The sequence below is a fragment of the Hippopotamus amphibius genome, chromosome 3, assembly GCF_030028045.1.
Source record: "Hippopotamus amphibius kiboko isolate mHipAmp2 chromosome 3, mHipAmp2.hap2, whole genome shotgun sequence".
In the NCBI taxonomy this organism is placed as follows: Eukaryota; Metazoa; Chordata; class Mammalia; order Artiodactyla; family Hippopotamidae; genus Hippopotamus; species Hippopotamus amphibius.
The window spans coordinates 87116551-87136972 of NC_080188.1; the positions used below are offsets into that span (position 1 = coordinate 87116551).

The 20422-nt window shown below is 37.4% G+C and overlaps 1 protein-coding gene across 2 annotated transcripts in view; it reads right to left on the minus strand.

Moving 5' to 3' along the window:
- PDGFC (platelet derived growth factor C) overlaps positions 1-20422 on the minus strand; it is a 210629-nt gene that overhangs the window by 137721 nt on the left and 52486 nt on the right. The window lies entirely within an intron of this gene.

Sequence of the window (20422 nt, forward strand, 5' to 3'; positions counted from 1 at the left end):
AGAGATGAAAATTCAGGGAAAATTATGCAGATCCCACTGTGCGATCAGAACAGCAAGTTACTATAGCAACCTAGGTAGTCAGAAGGTAGAAAGGTACTCAACTATCCATCTACAGGAAGCTCGGAAACAAGGACAGCCACTGAAAGACGCTTTATGATAAAACTGAGCATTAAGGACCATCAAGTACCATATATAGAAATCAATTTTTTTTGGAAGAAGGACATTCTATTAAGATTTGAAATTGAGCCAAGAAGAGACTGACTCTGTGTTTCTGGAACATCTGCTAAAACAATGGCATCACTTTGGGCAGAAACGATCTCACTCACTTTACGAGGAGTATAACTTGATACCTACAATAAAGAAGCCCAGTCCATATCCCTGTGCAGTAAGAAAGAAATCTTTAGATGTGCAGGCCTCCACATATGATAGCAAAGATGACAGAAACTTATTTGGGGATTTAAAACAGTGAGGTTAATTTGTTAGGTTTTATTGAGGTACACAGGAGGGCATTTGACGCAACCATAAAGGCAGGACATCTCACTACTTTTTAGTTATCTGAATGCTACATCATTTTCTTTGATAATTCAACCAAGGAAATTGTTCTGATTAACAGTATTAGAGCCAAAAAACATTCTTTCAGACTCAACACACGTTAGGTCAGCCTTCTTATACTTTTCATCCTGCTCGCTCTGCCCCTTGCGCATACACACGTTTTCTGGCTCCAAAATTACGGGACTCTTTGCCTACAGGAAAAGGATTGAATGAGCTCCACCTGGCCTATCAGGAGAGAGCCTAGCCAGGACACAGAATGAATTTCTTGTTCTACATTAAAAATGAATTGAAAACATGAGAAAACTATAAGACAATTACAGCTTCCTACATCTGCAGAGATTTCCAGAAAGCTCACTGTCAATATTCACGTTCATGAACGTTAGTGTTTGGGTAGATACACATTACTTACAACTGAGGTTATTTCCATTTTTAGAGATGTGTATGAGCCAACATGAAACTCATGTTCATCATGATTGAGATTTCAAGTAATACGCGTTGGCTTTACCATAAAACAAAATTATGAGCTTCACACTACAAAGCTCTTACTCTGCTTGAGATGGATGAGATGAAGTTCTATGGTATCTTAACTAACAAGGTAAGTGCACTAGTAAAAGTTATCAACACCCACAATGAAGGATCAGATGAGTGAGTCTGGTGTGGACAAACCTTCCAGATCTTTCTCCCTTCTCCACAAGCATGTCTCCAAATGGAGCCTGCATTCCATCTTTCCTTTTCTCTCCCGAGAAAGAGGCATGTGTCCCCCTACTCAAGTTAGAGTTCTTCTGCTTCTGCTCAGGATGACCCACCCTCCTGACATCAAGAGTATCCAACCCTTCTTGATTCCTAAGGCACTTTTCTTTTTCTAGGAATTCTATCTCTTGGGCAATTACACATGCTCAAGTTACACGTGTCGTAACTAAAACCAACAAAACAAAACCAGTCAAATTCATCATTGCCTTGCTGTCCTACTGCTCTTGTCTAAAGCTTCTTGAGCACGGACTTGAATCTCATCACCAACATATCTTCACCAACTATTCACTTTCTAACCCAACAGCTCCCACTCCCACCAGCCCATTAAAAGCCCCACTGACACTGCTTTTCTTACGGTGCCTATTGATGTTCTAATTGCAAAACCTAAAGGATAACCTTCAATCCTCTCAGTTCACTGGTCCTTCCTGCAGCATCTGTCACGGCTGACCACTCCTGCACGCCGTAAAATCTTCACTCTGCTGCTAGTCCTACTATCTGGTTGCTCCTTCTCTGCAGCCTTGATTCTCAGTTTCTCTTCAAATATTAGTATCTTCTATCTTTATACCCTATACTTTCTATTCCTTCCTCCAAATGATAATCTAGTCACATCACTTCAACTATCCCAACTTGGCTGATGTCTTCCAAATAGTTTGCTTGTAGTCTTAAGATCATGAGTCTCTATCTCTAAATAAACACCAGTCATCTCTTGAACCAAATATGTCTAAAACATAAAGCCTCATCCTCTCCCTCCAACTGGCTACAGCCCTAAGATGTCAATCATCTCTACCTTCATCTAATGCAAATCTCCAATCTTAATCTTCTCTATAATCTAATTTTATGAATTCTTCTTAGAATTCAACATGGCCAGTTTTTTTCTTCCTTTTTTCATAAAGCTCTTGAGTAACTTACCTAAAATGCAGGCTTAAAAGTCATAGTTGGTTTCCTGCCAACTTTAAAGCAGTGCTGTTAATTTAACAGTCTCTTTCAAAGGCCCCCCCTAATGCTAGATCCCTTGCTGCATGTTATACAAACAAGATTCTCCTAGCCTCAGGACCACCACTACCTAAAGGAAGGGAAGGTTTGAGAAACCAGGATAAGTAGATTGAGAGACATAAACTTGTGGAGGACAGATATAGGTAAGACTGTGAGATGAGATGCTAGTGGATTGAGTCTTAAAGGATGAGCAAGAGAGCTAGAGGACAGGTCAGGGAAGTGAGCATGGAAGGCACAGATAAAACAGATGATGCTGACGAGTGAGGAATGAGCTTTCCACACCCCGCTCCAGAGCTGGTGTTTTATCTAACACAGAGATGTTTCTCAGATTTTATGATGCACATAAGTCATCTGTGCTGTTTCTTACAAATACTCATCTGGGACCCACCCCTAGCGACTGAGTCATCAGGTCAGAGTCTGTGCCAGGGAGCTTGCCTTTTTAACAGAGACCACAGGTGGCTTTCATACTGGAGCCTCCACGGATCATTCAAATGGCCTTAGAGAGCCTGTGCAGTCATGGTTCTCAGCAAGCACGGGTAATGGTCAGACTTGCTTTGAGTGGGTCTCTCTAGAAAGTGGGTGAAGGATTTATATGCAGAGTGAGCCCAAGAGGCTACCAGCAAGGAAACCAGGACGGAGGGACTGGGGGCCTGACTCAGCTTATGATGGAAGAGTGGAAAGAGAATCAAAAGACAAATCCATGGCAGATGAAACAGGTAGAAACAGGTGAACAACTATATCTTGGAGGAGTGGGAGAGATGAGAATAATGACCAGAACAAAGCAGAAGATGTCTAGTTTGGGGCATGCTGTATCCACAGTGCTACGAGGACAAGGGCGGTGGGACACGGAAATCCTTCATGCAGAGGAGGAGGCTGGGCTGGGTTGAACTCAAGGATTTCAGAGTCATCAACCAAAAGATGAGTAACAAAGACCATAACAGTGGATACATTCATACGGCAAACCCAAAATTTAGCATGACACATCATACACTTTACAGTCTAACTCCTGATTACTTTTCAATCTTCTTACTGTTTAACTGCTGTTCACTACCTTATCGTGTTATAAAATATGTTTGTGATTGTTGTCATAAAATATTCCAAATAAAAATAAAAGTCCAGAAAATATTATGATGGAAACTTAGTATCTACTCCCCAACTTTCACATGTCTTAATATTCTGACAAACTTGCTTGAGAATTTTCAAAAGAAATTAATTATTGAGGACACAGTTGAAGACCCTGTGTTCCCTTTCATAATCCCATATTCCTCCTTGCCTCCCTGAGAAAACTTTTGTGCTAAATTTGGTTTTAATCACTTCTTGTATCTTTTTATACTATCCTTAATATGTGTATATCCTATTCCTTTGCATGTTTCCATTCTTTACGTAAGTTCTATCAAACTATAAGGACAATATATAATTTATTTCTCTTAACTCAATGCTATATTTCTGGATGCATCCATATAAAACAGGCTCTAGATTATTTATTTAATTGCTGTATAATATGTTGTATAAATTCACTATAGTTTATGCATCAAATTACATCTTGATGGGCTTGTAGGTAGTAACAATCCATCTGCATTCTATACCCAAAGCAAAGCAACCACCCGTGGTCCTGAACATCTGATCTTGGATCATTTCATGTCTACCTGAAATAGCCTTCCCAGGATCAGCACATAAGCCACGATAAGCAACGATATTTTTTTCCTTTTCGGCTTCCTTCAAACTTCTCAGTCATCAACAATACAGAGCCAAAAACAGGCAGTCAGTATTATTTACTGGATGAACAAAGGATGTAGTTCCTGAAGATTTATTTACAGAGCTTCTACTATGTTCCACTTGTTAGAATAACATACAGTGGTTTCAAATACTTCCCACTCTCCTGGCTCTGACAGTAAAGAAAGAGAGCAAAAACAAAGCAATAATGACAAGGTGTGCGTGTGTGTGTGTGTGTTTGTGTAATACAGTGTGAGAAGGCAGTTACTTAAAGAAATCTTATTTTTTTAAAGAGATGAAATCTTCAATCTACAAACCAAAAGGGTGAATATCATTATGAAATAAAATGAGTTATGGAACAAATTAAACATCAACTTTCTATGATAAAATGATGCATTGATGAGTTACATCATTCATGTGTCTGTGTCCTTTTACATCTTCATAGGGGAACACAAGCTCAATAAAAACAATTAGGAGGCCACACCAAACTAAGCAAAGATGATAAAAGAGCTTATCACAAGAATTTACAGTGCTCCCAGACAATAAAATTAAGTACCACTTCTACTTCTATACTTATGCTTATGCACTAGTAATAGGCATGACAGTTTTCCCCTATAAACAGTTAAAAATACATCCAAAATATAAAACTAAAAAACAACACCTAGCAAGTTCAGAAACAGAGATGAAAAATAAAAGTGACCCCAAAATGAAAGACTGAATGTTGACTGATAGGACTGAATGCTGACTGGAAAGGCAATTCAAGACAACACCCTTGTCAAGTTCTCAGAAACAGAAATAAATCCAAACGTGCAAAGAGCGTGACTTACCAAACACGTGCAAACAGACCACTCAATCCATTTTTGTAGGATTAGGTGGTCTCTTTCAAGATTAAATTTAAAATATAGCAAAGTATAGGTAGAGAAATAAACAAATACAGAGGTTTGACAAGAAGAGGAAAGAAAGCGAGACTCTGAACTCAAAGAAGATGAAAGGTTTTTCTTTCAATAACCAATTTTAACTTTACTAGTCTGATCTAACATTCAGAGTGACACCTGCCTTTAAGAAACTGGTGAATCATGCCTCATTAGAAATCCAAAGCCAGGTTACCTATAAACTTCAAATAGCTACACAAAATGTAATAATCAACTTTGACAATGAAAATGAACTTAGCTGTCATACTGTTGCAATGAAATTGCAGCATACAAAGTTACAGGTACATTAGATTAAATTGGGATTAAAGTGTAATGCTGGAGCTCAGGGGGGATCCTTAGTCTCTGTTTGAACAGAGAACTGAGTACCTTATCACCTTAGATTTTCAGTCTTTCATGCCTCCTAATTTACCACGGGAAGTAATGGATGAAAGCTCACATAAAGGAACGAGGTCATGAATGAGATCCTTTTTCCACCAGTCATTAATAGTATGTGACTTTAGGCAAATTACTTATTTTCACTCAGCCTCTATCACCTCTAAAACAGGGCTATTATACCTTCTTAAACCACTGTGATCATTAAATAAGTAACTCACAGAAAGTGTCCTGCATTTATTAATTCCCTGACCCATAAAAACTCATCATTTCCTTAGTAAAAAAAACCACCTTTTATTCATCTCTCGAAACACGAGTTTCATCCTTTATAGGATGCAAATAAGAACTAATTATCTGTTAAGATTCTTGTGTGACACAAACTTTAGGAGACACAAACAAGCTTTAAGAAAATTTCACCTGCTTGTACATGTGTTTTACAGTTATTCCAACCAACTACTCTATCCTGAAGCTCAAAAATACCTTCTCTGTGAGGTCTTCCCTGGTTACTAAAATAGCATCTGCCAACCGGCATATCTGTCCTTCTAGTCTCCTAGACTAGTCTCCTATTTTGTTTTCCTTCTTAGCTCTCCTCACCACCTGACATAGCTACACTTATAGGTTTATTGGTTATCTATCCTCACTGTCATGAGAGCTCAATGAGAACAGAGACTTTACCTGTAATTTTTTTACTGCATAAGTGCTGGCATAATAGGTGTCCAATAAGCATTTGCTGAATAAAAGCATGAGTTAAAAAGAAAATTACCTTCAGAGCAAATCACATTGGAAGGGGAATATCATCCTGGCTTAAATTTGTATATCTTAGCAGCAGGAGTATCTGGGCACTGTGGGGCAGAACTGGGTTCTGTGCCTCCCTTACACAGAAGTGAAGTAAATGTGAGACAGAGAAAAACAAATATCACATGATATTGCTTATATGTGGAATCTAAAAAAAAAATGGTACAAATGAACTTATTTACAAAACAGAAATAGAGTCACGGACATAGAAACTAATATATGGTGACCAAGATGGAAGGGGGGGGGAAGGGATAAATTGGGAGATTGGGATTGACACATGCACGCTACTATATACAAAATAGATAACTAATAAGGACCTACTGTACAGCACAGGGAACTCTACTCAATACTCTGTAATGACTTATGTGGGAAAAGAATCTAAAAAAGAGTGGATATATATATATGTATAACTGATTCGCTTTGTTGTCCAGCAGAAACTAGCACAACGTAAATCAACTATACTCCAATAAAAATTTTTTTAAAAAATATATAAAAGAATAGAGATGCTGCCCCCGGCAATGCCTAGGGATAGGTTTAGACCCAGAAATAAACACTGACTCCAAATGTAACCTCAAACTTCACTGGATGAATTACTCATCATTGCTCAGAGAATAAGAGCACAGCAGTCCGAGAGCATTGCTATATAATGATGACCTGTCTGCCGTAATTGCAGATATTTCACGTTTATGATTTCACTGAATCCTCACTAAACCCCTGTATGGCTTCAGTGTCATTCTTGAATTCTGACTACGTGCCAGACACTTTGCAAAGGTATTTCATACAATCGCTTATGTTCACTTTGTTTCTCAAAGATAAGACAGTTGCCCATAATGTGCAGATATGTAAACTGAAATGTGACTCAAAGAGATTAGTAAAATCTACCCAAATAACACAGAGATTTAGGTAGCAGAACCAGGATTCACACTTCAGCCTAAGACTTCAAAGCTTCTTATTCAGTCTAAAATACTACATGATCACTCCAGATTTTAATAAAATTGATCTTCTGAACTGTCAAGGGGTTCAACTTGGAATAGAAAACATATACCTACTTCTCCCCTCTTGGTCAAGCATTTAGAAATCCTGGCATCCAATCTCTGATTCATCCCCACAGAAAGACTATTTATCCAGATACCATAGTAAATCTATTTAAAGAGCTCAGCTTTCTTTTAATTCCATTAGAAAAGCCTGTCTGTATTACCCACAGGGAACTCAAAGCATGCTTTCTATCTCTGAAATGAAATAAAGGAACATAATTGTCCTATACTGTCTCACATTTAATTTACTGCAGATAGACCACCTCAAACATACATATGAGCTCTATTTATGTGTCTGTTATGCAAACGTGTCAGTGACCAAAAGTAAAACATGACACCCAGTATTACTGGGAGAAAGGTGCTCCCCGTGTCTGCTTGTGGTGTGGTGTGTGTGTGTATGTGTACGTGTAAGTATATAGAGAGACGTACATTTATAACCTACACATATGCATTTTATATTTATGTTTTTTATGTATATATGTAACATATACATAAAATACATTTTACATGCAGCACTTCTGGAGATATAAGATTGGAAATTTTTAAAACAAATAGTAGAGGATTTCATATCCTCCTTGTACCCAAACACAAAACACTTAAAAATATTAATGACAGGTTTCTTAATGTCTTAAATTTTGAAAATGGAAGCTTTTACTGCTCTTCCTTTTCAATAAAATTACATCCATTGTTAAAGACAGTAATTGAAATTCAATTTCTTTTTCGTTTGTTTTGTTTTTTACCTTTTTTATTGAAGTATAGTTGATTTACTGTGTTGTGTTAGTTTCAGGTTTACAGAAAAGTGATTCAGTTACACATGCATATTATTTTTCATATTCTTTTCCATTATAGTTTATTACAGGATATTGAATATAGTTCCCTGTACTATATAGTAGGACCTTGTTGTTTATTCAATTTCTATTTCCTTGCTTAAGTTCTAGCTAGATGTTTATGGTTCGTGGTGAGAGGTGGCTTGGCCTCCTCTTTTGTAGAAATAATCACTTTCTCTCTAATTCACTATATTTTTATCTTCACTTACAAAACATGTGATACAATGGAATGTAAAACCATAATCTTAAGAGTAGACAGATGAATAATGGGAGCTGACTTCCTGGTTCTTGCCTGTGTTGTAACCAGGAATTCTTGGAAGGTAGCTTAGGGGAACAGTTTCCCAAAAAAAAGAAAGAAAGAAACAAAAGATTTATGATGTACTTTGAAGAAATTCTGAGCATGGACAAAGGTTCCCCTTTGATGTTTGGGGATATAATTACAGTGGTAATAGACATGGGATTCATAAAGCTCTTATAATTTCCTCTTTGCAGACTTGGTTTCTGGCTACCCTCTGGCACTGTCTGAGGGCATCTCAAGGTGAGAAAAGGGGTGTACACAATGGGCTTTATTTGTAGCTCAGTGGCATTTGGCAACCAGGATTTTTTTTCCTCAATTACATGTAATGACATGTAGTTTTTAAGTAAACTGTTTATTTTAGAAAAGTTTGGGATTTACAGAAAAATTGTGAAGGTAGTATAGAATACCCATTAACCCCAAACCGTGTTCCCCACCACTAATATCTTAACATTCCGATGGTCATTTGTCATAATTAATGAACCAATATTGATACATCGTCACTAACAAAGGTCAAAAATGTATTCGTGTTTCCTTAGTTTTACCTACAGTCCCTTTTCTCTTCCAGGACATTACATTTACATGTAGTTATTGTATTACCTTAGGCTTTCCTTAAACGTGACAGTTTCTCAGACATTCCTTTTTTTTTTTTTAATTTTGCTGACCTTAGCTTTGAGGAGCACCAGTCAGGCATTTCAATGAATGTCCCTTAGTGAGATTTGCCTGATGATGTTTTCCTCATGATTAGACTGAGGTTATGGAGTTTTAGGAGCAAGACCACAGAGGAAAAAGTTATCCTTATTGCATCACATCAAAAGTACATACTGTCAACATGACGCATTGCTGTTAGTATTCATCTTGATCACCTAGCTGACATAGTATTTGTCAAGTCTCTCCACTATGAAATTACTTTTTCCCTGGTTTTTACGGTATTCATTGTAAGGAAATCACTCACAGCTCACAATTAAGGGGTGGGGAGTTATGTTCTACCTCTTTAGAGGATGAAGTAGCTACATAAATTATTTGGTTTCATCTGCATGGGAAAATTTGTCTACACTCCACATTTATTTATTCAATAATTTACTTACATCAGTATAGACATGCACATATTAGTTAAAACATTAGGTTATTTTTTGAAGTCATTTCTACCTCAGGCAAGTTTAATCTATTGTAGACTATAATTTTCAATTAAAAAAAAACAGTGAATACCAAAACCTTCAATGTTGTCCACTATTTAACCTATACCCCCAAACCTGGTAGAAAGCTTCATTCTAAAAGAAAAAACAACTTGCATTAAAAACTTTTTAAAAAATGATCAATCTTTGTATTGAAGTTCAAGAAGAAAAAAGCAATGATGATAAAAGTCAAAAGAGTGGTTACAGCAGGGAGAAGTTCTGACTGACTGGGGATATACATGTAAATATTTACCAAGCTGCAGACTTCAGTTAACACTTTTGCACTTTGTTCCATGTATTTATTCTCTCATCATCATAGCCATCCTATGACGCATGTGGACCTTACAAATGGCTCCTGATCGCCAAACGCTCATAGCATTCATTCTCTTTGCCATTTATCATAAAGTTCCTCAAATGTGGGGTGAACCTGTTCAGAAGCCTTGTTTCTTCACCTGCGTGTACCTGACTGAGGGCTTGGGTTATATAGTAAGTTTCCCATATGTCTAGTTTGCTTCTGACATCTCTGCTAATAATCTCACCAGGTTGGCCAAAATACAGCATATTAGAAACAACATTTTATGTGAGGCACGTAGGATTTTTAGGTAAACCAATGAGGGGAAAGTAAATGCCTTGACAAAGAAACACAATCAAACTCACCTGGCTTTCATTAAAAACCATACAATGATTACCTTACTAACAGGCATTTAACTATTGATGTCTTCTTCATGTTAAAAAAGATATCCCCCCAACAAATGAATGGATACAGAAGATGTGGCATATATATACAATGGAATATTACTCAGCTATAAAAAGGGATGAGATGGAGCTCTATGTAATGAGGTGGATAGAACTACAATCTGTCATACAGAGTGAAGTAAGTCAGAAAGAGAAGGACAAATATTGTATGCTAACTCACATATACGGAATCTAAAAATGGTATTGATGAACTCAGTGACAAGAACAAGGAAGCAGATACAGAGAATGGACTGGAGAACTCGAGGTATGGGAGGGGGCGGGGGGTGAAGGGGAAACTGAGAAGAAGCGAGAGAGTAGCACAGACATATATATACTACCAACTGTAAAATAGTCAGTGGGAAGTTGTTGTATAACAAAGGGAGTCCAACTCGAGGATGGAAGATGCCTTAGAGGACTGGGGCAGGGAGGGTGGGGGGGACTCGAGGGGGGGGCGTCAAGGAAGGGAGGGAATATGGGGATATGTGTATAAAAACAGTTGATTGAACCTGGTGTACCCCCAAAAAAAAATAATAAAAAAAAAAAAAAGATATCCCCCAAATCTGTTTTCCAGGGTTATAAAAGGTATTCCTGAATGTATATCATATATCACTGCAATTTGATAATGTTTATTTTTGGTAGCAGTCATATTACAAAAGAGTTGTATGCAAAATAGAACTTTTAAAAGTTAATCATGCTTTTCTCTTAATTTCTAGGATAGTTTCTAACATGCTTTAATTTTATGTTCACTTCCAAAAAGACCCTGATTGGTAACAGGAAGCCTGGTTTTAGTGGTGCCGTGGACTGAATTGTGTCCCTTCCAAAATTCTTATGTTGAAGTCTTGACTCCAATGTGATGGTAATAGGAGGGAGGGCCTTTGGGAGGTGATGAGGCTGAGATGACCCTTTGATGGGATTAGTGTTCTTAGCACTTTCTTGGCCATGTGAGCACCAAGTGAGAAGGCGGGTGTCTGCAAGCCACATAGAGAGCTCTCACCCGGGATTAAACCTACAGATACCTTGATCTTGGACTTCCAGCCTCCCGAACTATGAGAAACAAACTCCTATTGTTGAAGTCCCACAGTCTGTGGAACTTTGTTGTGGCAGCCTGAGCAGACCAAGAGAGCTGGGATATCAATTCTGTCCCATCCACTACATGTGAATCAATAAAACGATGCAGATGTAGCCAAATATGTTTCATGAGAGAAATTAAATCTTTACTGTCATGAAAAATGCACTTTTGCAACAACAAGCATACTGTTTATGAGTTGTATTTACGTTGCTCAGAGCACATGCATATTTGGGGCCCACGATCCACCCTACACTGAGAATTTACTACCACAAAGACTTAAAAGTAAAAACGGGCCAAAAAGAGATTAACAATAATTTTGAAGGAGATTTTTTTAAGAGGTTAAGAAATGCCTGATTTAAATAACACCTGTCTTTTATTTTTGTAATGTGAAAAATAAAACTATTTTTTTACACATTTTGATTTTTTCACCAGATTTTCTTACCCTAGCACTTACTTCTAATCATAAACTACATACTTGCTTGTATATGCATGAAATTATATAATATAAAGTGCAAGCCAAAAAGGCAAACAAAAGAAAATCCAAGCCTGCCTAATGCTGACTTTGGGAATTTGCACCAAGAAATGGAACAGAAAAGGTTTTGTACTCTACAGTGAATGAAATGAAGTCTTTCTTCTTCTTCTTTTGCATCATTTAATTAATCACAATGTCCAAAGACCTCATTTCTTACATCTCATTTCACAAAATAAATCTTAGCTTTAAGGTAATAATAAAATACTGATAGATCAATAATAAAAACTTAAGAGATTTTATAGTGCCTTGTCATGACAACATTATTCTAATTACCTAGAATAGTTAGTGAAATATATAAATATTTCATTAAAGGCAATTAACTAACAATTTAACTCTCTTAATTCTCTTCACTCATGTAAACATTATTTATTTTGACCTAGGAATGCCAGTTTAGAATTAAAATTTTTAAGTAAATGATGCCAGCTGCTAAACAGCACAAGTGAAGAAAACTTTATTTAGAAGCACAAGAGGTATGACCTTTTTTTCTTATTTTAAGTAATAAAAAGCACAAAAATTAATTGGCACTGGGAAATTGTCAGCACAAGAACATTAAAAAAAATAACAAATTTTAGTAGTACTGTAATGATATCCAAATTCTGTTTCAGGAAAAGTTCTTTCCATCCAGTAACTTTGTGTCAATTTCTGGCTACCTAAACCTACCATCCATTTAACTGGACCTGTGCTTGAAATTACAGTTCCAACAGCCTTAGCTAACAATCAGGTAAGTATGGGCAGCTTAATTCATAATAAGCAAAGGTTGGAAACAATCCAACTGTCCATCAACTGATGAGTGGTTTAACACAATGTTGTATAGCTACACAACTCTTTATTGCTGAGGAATAGTCCATTGCACAGATGCTCCAGATTTTTTAACCATTCACTGGCTGAAAGGCACTTTGTGGCTCTTATAAATAAAGCTGCTATGAAAATTCATATATAGATTTTTTTGTGAGAACATAGCTTTCAACTACGTGGCATAAATGGCCATGAGTGCAATTCTGGATCATTCAGTAAGTCCATGTTTAGTTTTATAAGAACCTGCCAAACTATTTTCCCAAGTGGCTGTAGCATTTTACTTTCCTACCAAAATTACACTACCTCCTAAAACCATTACACTGGGGGTTAGGATTCCAACATATGAATTTTGGGGACATAAACACTCAGTCCATAACTGTCAGGAAGTGGCAGAGATAAGAAATGAATCCAATTCTGTCTGATGCCAGAGTTAATCCCTTGAGCACAACATACGTATAATTATACAAAAAGACAGCTGAATAGAGGGGGTGATAAGATAGAGGGAATATTGGAAAATAAGTCCACATAATTACTGGTAAGGAACTGCTATATTTCCTATGGGTTGATGTGTTTATGATTTATATGCAATAGTATGATAACTGGAGAATTAATTATATCTAGGCAACAAATATCTACACTCCTTGGTAGAATTTAATTTTTCAGTATGAAAAAAGAGGGGCCAGAGCCTGGATTTGAGGGAATAAGGAGAGTTTTGTTAGGATTTAGACAAAAAAACAAAGAAGGAAAAACAAAACAAAACAAAATAAAAAAACAAAGAAAGAGGCAGAGAGTGAATTTAAACTTGGAAATGGATTGTTTTCAGGAGGTCAGGAAAAGGGATTCTAGGACAAGAACAGGATATCTAATTCTTAGTAAGCTGGAGTGAAGAATGGGCATTGAAGAAGGGAAGCCTTAAGGATTCATCAACATTAAAAGAGTTGGACTCTGCGTATATTCCATTTGGCTGAGGTCGCCACCTGAGGAATCAGCTGGGAAACTCCTCGAGGCCAGGCAGCCTGTGTTTGTAGACACTGAATGTGCTACATTTAAGATCTCAGTCCTGTGATGTGGAGAAAAGGGAACCCTCCTACAGTGTTGGTGGGAATGTAAATTGGTGTGACCGCTACAGAGAATAGTACGGAGGTTCCTCAAAAAACTAAAAATAGGACTACCATACCACCCAAAAAATCCCACTTCTGGGCCTATATCTGGAGAAAACACTAATTTGTAAAGATACATGAACCTCAGTGTTCACAGCAGCACTATTCACGATAGCTAAGACATGGAAGCAACCTAAATGTCCACTGACAGATGAATGGATAAATATGTGGTGTATATATACAATGGAATATTATTCAGCCATAAAAAGGAATGAAATCATGCCATTTGGAGCAACATGGATGGACCCAGAGATTATCATACTAAGTGAAGTAAGTCAGAAAGAGAAAAACAAATACCATATGATATCACTTACATGTGGAATCTAAAATATGACATAAATGAACTTGCCTACAAAACAGAAACAGACTCACAGACATAGATAAGAGACTGGTGGTTGCCAAGGGCAGGTGGGGAGGGATTAGGAGTTTGGGATTAGCAAATGCAAACTATTATATATATATGGATGAACAACAAGGTCCTACTGTATAGCACAGGGAACTGTATTTAATATCCTGGGATAAATCATAATGGAAAAGAATATGAAAAAGAATGTATATATATGTATAACTGAATCACTTTGCTGTACAGCAGAAATTAATACAACATTGTAAATCAACTATACTTCAATTAAAAAAAAAAAACTCAGTCCCTGGTACACAGTAGATACTCAAAGCTCACATCTGTTGATCGTAGCCTCTTACGATTCAGAAGTCGTTACTGCACTCAAGGCAAATGTTCTTAGAAAATTCCTCTCTCACCTTCCCTCTGTGCCTTGGTCCTTCCCTCCTTCCCTCCTTCCTTCTTTCTTTCTGGTAGGTGAGGAAATAATACAGAGGGCAAAGCCAAAAACTATCCCTAAATTCTGATCATCAACAGCACTGGCCTCATTTGTCAACTTTAATGAGATTTCACAATGTTAATAAAAGGGATCAATCATAATCTTCAGGGAAAAAAGAGGCAAGCTCAAGAATTATGTAAGTATACTGTCAATATGATATAAATGTTTGCATTTTTCTCTACATTCGAGGTAGTCAGTTGGATGTCACATAGTCCACACATATATTTTTTAAAATTATAGACTATAAAATAAAAAGAATGCTGCTAAAAAAGCTGGAGGAATTTTAAATAAAACTTTAAGAGGTATTTTCCCCTTTGTTTTTATGACTACAATCTTTTGAGACATATTCCACATCCATTCTCACATTTTGGACAGAGGTTTCCAGTTGGGAAGCTGATGCCCATGACCCACTAACAGAAAGACCAGATGCAAAGTTCAGGTTAAAAAACCTACTTTTTAATAGCAAGTTCCCTGTGTCCCCTTTCTCTTCAAAGAGTAGAGATCCTGGAAGATGTCTTACACACCCTGGGCATCACTGGCACATATTTATACATCCAAACATCCTCCATCCTTCAGCTAAGATCCAGGACACCTAGATCCCATGGGTCAATAGTTTATTTTTTGTAACAGCTTTAGTGAGATATAATTCACAACCACACAATTCACCCATAAGAAGTGTGTAATTCAATGTTTTTTGTATATTCTCAGTTGTACAGCTCGATACATTTTTTTAACTAACTACTTTGGTATTAGCATGGGGTTACCTTTACAGAAGTACTCTTTCCTCTTATCGTTTCATAAAATATTGGTTAACAAGCTCCCAGAATACTGCCCTTAATCAGTTAAGTAATATGTGTAAACAGACACGAGAGATGAAGTCAAATTCCCTCTCCACGCCCAGGGTAAAACACAAGCACTGTAGTCAAGGTTTCAGTAAACATAATTTGAAGAGCACTTTTAAATCATTTTAGCACAGTCACAGTTGTATACCAACTATGCTAAACTTTAAATGTAAGGTAAAAAGTTCTACTTAAGCCTTGAGTCTGATATTCACTTACATATTAAAAATAGACAGAAAAAAGAGAATCTCCTGAGTAGGGTTGTAAAATAGAAGCTCTAAAATACTTATTTTGCAAACTCTTTAACGAATTAAGTTAATCCAGTTTTAACTTACCTAATTTATTCGAGTTATATACAACAGAATATTCTGCTTATATGTGGAGTTTTTAGCTTTCAAACTATCAGAATGTTAAAAAATAATTCTCCATGAAGGGTAAATAATGCTTTTTTAAATTTTCATTTGTTTCTCAAGTAGATCCATGCTTAAAATCACGCCTTTTCCAACATTCGAAAGAAGCTTTCTCAAATCGAATTAAATTCCATTAATGAGAAAAAATACTTTTAAATGTATGCTTAAGTGCATTTAGTTTTCGATAGCAATCTCTGTGCAAACTTGACATTGCTCAATAAATCACTTCTATCATATCAATCGTACGTAACTCATAACTGAAGACATTTCATTTTTTCTTTGTTTGTTTTTTGTCTTATGGGCCCTTTTAAAATTTGGTTATTCTTAAACTATTGTTTCTCCTTAGAAATAACTATTCTTGGGGAATTTCCTCTAAGAAATCATAATTATTTTAATACTGAAGACATGCTACATATATGGACTTCAACAGTGTATATTCCATTTAGGAAAAATAAAGAAGAAAAGAGGAATTTAAAAGGTTGTATCTATAAGACCATGTCCCTTAGATAGGTATAGAGTATTTTTACTAATTGGTTACCCTGAACATCCTTGAAAGGTAAAGTTTGTGAAGTTATCCAAAAAGATATTACCACATTTCCTAAAAGAACATTCTCTGATGTATAATTTGTAATGGTTTCTAGTATTGTATTAGGTTGTAGGGTAATAAAGATACTGCCAAAAAGTAAAGTAATTCCACAACATGACTTACTCATTATGTACATATTTCCTGTGCTATCTATTTAAGTACCATCTTTTCAGGCCTAGAAAGACATTCACTTGTTTCCAAATATGTTTTCAATCTGATGTATACGAGTTTGTAAATGAAGAAATATAAAGTATATTGTTCAAAAAGTATTTATATCAGGATATCTGAAAAAAGTTAGGCAGAGCATTATCTTTTAAAGCAGGCTGGCTTCACAAGTCATATTTTCTCACTTATCTCCTTACAAATTAAAAAAGGAAAACTAACAACTCATTACAGGAAAGTACATGTACTTTTTTCTACATATGGGAAATCCCTAACCTTCCTAAGTGACCCCCATATTTCAAAATCTTAATCTGAGTAGAGAAATTTACTGGGATAGAAAGTGAAGCAGACCAAAGAACTTATTTAAAAGAGGGACTGAAGAGGGACTCAAGAGGGAATGATTCCAGAGGAGGAAACCATTCAGCCCAAAGGACAGCCTTGTCCCATGTCCTCTCGAGAATCCTGGTCTAGTCCCCTGCATCTCCCTCTCTCTCCAGGTTCCACTAATCAGACCATAAATGACCCTTAGGCAGCTGCCCACCTAGGCTCCGTCCTCTGGGGGAAGCTCAGAGGATGAGAAACCAAGCTGAGGATGAGGGAAAAGGCCCCCCAGGATGTGTCCCAGCCCCTGGATGACAGGCACAGAGATGCCACCAGCACCTGAGGCAGGTTCAGTCAGCTGTTACTTCTCTAATCATTTCAATAACATCAGGGCAGGATTAATTTGGACAGAGTTACCTGTGTGAAACTTAACTGGAATTTCAAAATATCTTAGCTCTCTAAAAACAGAACTATATTTATTAATGCATACACCTATGGTCAACTTCCCTGTTTTGAATTTTCAATACACCTAAGAGGTGTAACACACAGGCAACCAGGCCACTGCCTCAACCCTGTCTCACTTTCCCCCTTTAACAATTCTGTGAGGTGGACATTGTCAGCATTGCTATACAAGTGGAAACCACTTGAGGGTATAAATTGAAGAACCAAAAATGCCAGATGAGGGTTTGAATACAGAAGAGTCTGGCTCCAAATGCTATATTCTCGCCAAACTTCCTCCCTACCTTAAGAAATATGTCTTCAGTTTCAAGATAACTTAGAAGTTAGCTTAAATCAACAGACTTCTCCAGTTAAAAGAAAAATCAAATGCTCTAAGAGTTTGTATTTTGAGAGTATATAAATTCTGCTTTAGGAAAGGGAAAACACACAGTCTTACACCACACACACACACACACACACACACACTCCTTGCAGTTTGTCCTGTGGGTGGGGAACGAGTCTGCCTAAGAATTTCCTCTGGTCCAATTTAAATGAAAACTGTGATTGTAAAGCCTTTTCTACTGTTTTTCTGGTCCTAAAAGTGTATGACCTGGTAGATGTCCTTCTGTTTTGGGGGAAAGTACAATGAATCCTGTGCTTTGTGCCAAGGATGTTGGAGCCAGAGGCTGGAGATTAAAAGTTAAATTTCTCTGCATAACAAAATCCCACATTTGTAATTTTAGGGAGACAGAAGTGGAGATGGAAGATGACTTGCAGTAAAGAATGGGCCCCTCAAACAATCAGCATGACAGGAAGATGTGTAAAGAATAAGACAGCCAATAAGACAGTCCTGATGAAAGGAGAAGTGAAGACATTTTCAGACTCCTAAGCAATTTTAAGTGTTTTCTCCCCACCCAGGCTGAGTTCGCCTTCCTTATTATCTCCGAGACTACAGTTAATGTGTGTAAGATGTAACAACTTTGTGCTGGTAAAGAGGAAGGAGCTGGTCCATGTGTGAGCAGAACTACAGAACACAGGACTGCATGAGGGGAGGAGTGGGGACCAGGAATCCAGTCACCCAAGACCAGGAACTCAGAGCAGCAGATAATCGGAGAATAAAGACTCACACCCTAACTTCCAAAATACCGAGAACAGTGGTGAACTTCCCACAATAAATGGGATGGGGCATGTTTGGGTGCTAAGAGAATGTAATCCCAGATATCTGCAGAATTTGGTGGGTAGGTAGGAATTTCCAAAAAGAAGTGGGCATAGGGGAGGGGGGGAAGGAGGAAGAATGGAAATAAAAAGACAAACAATGAACTAGAGGGTTTTTTCCCTTGGTGATTAAGGCGAGGAACAGAAAGACGTTTCCGGTGTGATGCCCGAATTTTTGAATTTAAAATGACCATCTGAACTGAGTAATCTTACCTCTCCGATCAAAGATCACGCAATATTAGAAACCATCTGATTCAATCCTCCGTGCTATTGAATATAAAAGAGGAGTGATTTCCAAAGACGCAAACATATGCCAATGTCTTACAGCTTCTCACTGACAATTCTCCTGCATCCTAGTACAAGGTGCTTTTCTCTCCACAACTGATTTTTGGAAGCTTTTTAGAAAAAAAACTTAGAAAAAACATTCTCAACCTACATGTAAGTATACATATACATACATATACATATATACATATATATATACACACACACATATAAAACTAATAAGCCGTTTAGGAATCTCTGTTACTAAAAGAAATACAGATAACTATTTCTATTGATTTGAGTTTCCATAGTTAATATTTCTAACTTTTCTCTGATATGTAAGCTGTCATCTCACAATTCTTCCCTCCTGAGCAACTCTCTTCATACTTCACACACCCACCCACACACACAGGTATGTGTCTTCATAATTCCAGCACAGTGATTATTACAATTGCAACTGATGTAACAAGCTGCTAATTGTGCTAATAATATTATGGGGACAATTGTAAGGAATGTGGCCCAGACTCAGCCCTCAAGGGGCTTCAGCCTAGTGGGAAACCAAAAAGTGAAAATCAGTGTAATGAGGGCTATTTAAAAATATACAGTAAGGAGCCCACAGGGTTGTATCCATGTCACAAGGATTCATCTTTTCGAGGGGGTAGGGCGTGCATGCGTGTGTTTCTGGTTCCCAGTTCAGTTCTTATATAAAGATGTGAAACACCGTTCACTGGTACTGAATTCTGAAAAGGACTCTTCTGTTTCACCTCCAATCTGGAAAATGCATTCATTTATCCGTTCGGTGCCTAATACATCTAAATAATATAGCAGACGCTTAGGCTACAACATGGAAGAAAATGTACCCAGGTCCATTCTTCTGGATATGTCAATACACTAGAAATATTAAAAAGTAGCATATGACACCACATGGTGTGAGGAGTGTCACTGTGGCATTAAGAGGAAGGGTAGAGGCGGGCGTGAGAAACGGCATGAACCTCAAAAGGCTGTCCATAAAGTAGGGCACCGACGACCATGGCTCCTGTTCACACGCAGAGGTGTGGGGGCTGAGCTAGTTCACGCGAGAAAGTAGAGGGAATATTCATAGGAGAAAATGAGGGAGGAAAAAGGCTTAAGCATCCTCGTGGCTGGTGCTGGGGAAAAGACGCTGGAGGAAGGAGAGCAAGGGGAACAGAGACAGGATGAGTAGGAGGAAGGGGTGAGAGCAAGCATCACGGCCACCATGGCAGCGGGGAGACCTTGACCGCAAGGTACCGAGACTGTGAAAACAAGGACCATGAGATCAGCCCCAACAATGTTCAGATCATCAACTGAGCAGCGAATTGCATGTCCTTCCTACACTAAGAGCATAGGAGTATTTCTAAGAAGGTCCAGCATATAATGGAAGTTCAATCAACTGCTATTAAAGCAGCTAAGAGACCAATGAATCATTATTATGAGATATGGCTTAGTCACAGAATTATACAACACGAACACTAAAGGAGTCTTCTTAAATCACCTAATGATTCTTTCCTTCAATCCCTTGTCATTCTCAGACATCTGAACACCTACAATGTACCAAGCAGCACACGGATGATACAGTTAAGACTATGTAGATTACTTTA